We start from the raw sequence: 2,500 nt of genomic DNA, 5'->3' as shown, positions 1-2,500 counted from the left end.
CACAATTTGTTTGCAACGAAACATTTGTTTTTAATTTTGTTGGTTTGAAATTGTTTTGAAAAGGTTCTTTAAATCTAGTGGGTTTGCAACTCATAAGAGCGTCACTTTCAACGTCCCCGGCATTGGATTGAGTTTCTAAAAACAACCGTGCACACCGAGGTTAAACTTTACCGGCTCCACTCCGACTCGCCGCTCGCCCACTAGTCCGAAGGCAACAAAACATTTGTTTTTCATTTTGATGAAAATTTCTGTTTTTAAATCTTGTTGGTTTGAAATTGTTTTGAAAAGGTTCTTTAAATCTTGCGGGTTTGCAACTCATAAGAGCGTCACTTTCAACGTCCCCGGCATTGGATTGAGTTTCTAAAAACAACCGTGCACACCGAGGTTAAACTTTACCGGCTCCACTCCGACTCGCCGCTCGCCCACAAATCCGAAGGCAACAAAACATTTGTTTTTAATTTTGATGAAATTTTTTGAAAACATTGGCTTGGCAAGCCCCAATCCGCGACTATCCACCCACCGCCACCCCACACGGGTGGTTGTTGTTGCGAAATGAGGTTGTGGTCGACATGCCCGTGCATTTGAGAAGGAGTTCCTAGCACTCCATGCTCTCCCATGCCAAAAAATAGCCTAGACAACCCCATTTCGCAACTTTCCACGCCTTTTTTTTCCTCCCTCACCCATGGCGGCGGCGTGGTGGCGGCGGCCGGATTCCGGCCACCACCGCCATGGGTGGCAGCCCCCCGACCCCGACACCAAACCCATAATACCGAGGCAACATATCGATGGCAACATGACATGGGTGTGGCGTGGGGGAAGGGGGCTGCAGCTAGGAAGGCATGGGCTGCCATGCATATGCAGGCAACACACACCCCCCTATATAGCATTTTATGCATTTAGCCCTTTGACAGGAAGAGACATCACCTATGCGCGAGGAGTCATAATGGGCTCTAAATAATTCAATACAAGGTATTTGGACGTGATTTTTTGCAGGGATACTAAGAAACATGCAATCTATGATGGGAAAAAGTTTCATAAATTTTTGAAGTCGGGAAGTATTTTTTATTAGTTTTAGAAGTCGTAAAATTGAAAAAATCATTAAAACAAATCCGGGAGGAATTTTTTAGTTTTGTAAGTTGGAGAAGGTCCTAAAAATCATAGACTACTTATGGGGAGCTTATTGTGCGAGGAAATTTCAATAAAAACGGGGTTTGACAAGATTTGAAAAATTCTGTCGACATTTGAAAAAACCTGGAACCATGCTGCCGGCATGCTGCGCACATGCTGCGCGCATGCTGCGCGCAGACTGCGCGCATGCCATGGCAGGACAAGTTTTGCTAGCCTCACTGTCTACAGATGCGCAAGCTGCGCGCACGCTGCGCACAGGCTGCGCGCATGCTGCGCACAGACTGCGCGCACGCTGCGCGCATGCCATGGCAGGACAAGTTTCGCTAGCCTCACTGTCGACAGATGCGCAAGCTGCGCGCAAGCTCCGCGCGACGCTGCGCACAGCCTGTGCGCATGTTGTGCGCATGCTGCGCGCAGGCTGCGCGCAGGCGCCGCGCATGCCATGGCAGGACAAGTTTCGCTAGCCTCACTGTCGACAGATGCGCAAGCTGCGTGCACGCTGCGCACAGGCTGCGCACAGCGCATGCCATGGCAGGACAAGTTCGCTAGCCTCACTGTCGACAGATGCGCAAGCTGCGCGCACAGGCTGCGCGCACGCCATGGGCAGGACAAGTTTCGCTAGCCTCACTGTCGACAGAATCAGCACGCTGCGCGCAAGCTGCGCGCACGCTGCCGGCATGGTGCGCGCACGCTGCCGGCATGGTGCGCGCACGCTGCCGGCATGGTGCGCGCACGCTGCCGGCATGCTGTGCGCACGCTGCGCGCGCGCAATGGCAGGACAAGTTTCGAAAATTTCTGTCGACAGTCTCAGCAGCGCGCACGCTGCCGACATGCTGTGCGCACGCTGCGCACAGGCTGCCGGCATGCTGCGCGCAGCCCATGGCAGGACAAGGTCCGAAACATATTCTGTCGACATTTTTACGCCGTGGTAGGCTTCCGCTTCGCGTCACTTTGTCGACATTCAAGCCTACCATTTGTATTGAATTTTTCAAACCTTGTCAAACCCCATTATTCAAATGTCGAAAAATTTTGTCGACATTTTTACGCCATGATAGGCTTCCGCTTCGCGTCACTTTGTCGGAATGCATCGCATGGCGAGGCAAGGCCACGGCATGCCAAGGCGAAGGCAACGCATGGCTTGAATGGCTTGGTCAAGGCCACATCATGGGCACGGCATGCCAAGGCAAGGCGAGGCAAGCCATCCTTAGCCTCGCCTACACTCACTTTCCTCGGAATGCATTGGATGATGAGCAATTCCAAGGTAAGGCAACGCATGGCTTGAATGGCTTGGTGTAGGCCACAACTTGGGCATGGCATGCCAATGCAAGGCAAGGCAAGGCAAGCCATCCTTAGCCTCGCCTACACTCACTTT

This window comes from Prunus avium, unplaced genomic scaffold (genome assembly GCF_965620075.1).
Source record: "Prunus avium unplaced genomic scaffold, drPruAviu1.hap1.1 HAP1_SCAFFOLD_165, whole genome shotgun sequence".
Lineage (NCBI taxonomy): Eukaryota > Viridiplantae > Streptophyta > Magnoliopsida > Rosales > Rosaceae > Prunus > Prunus avium.
Note: the sequence above shows the minus strand (reverse complement) of the source record.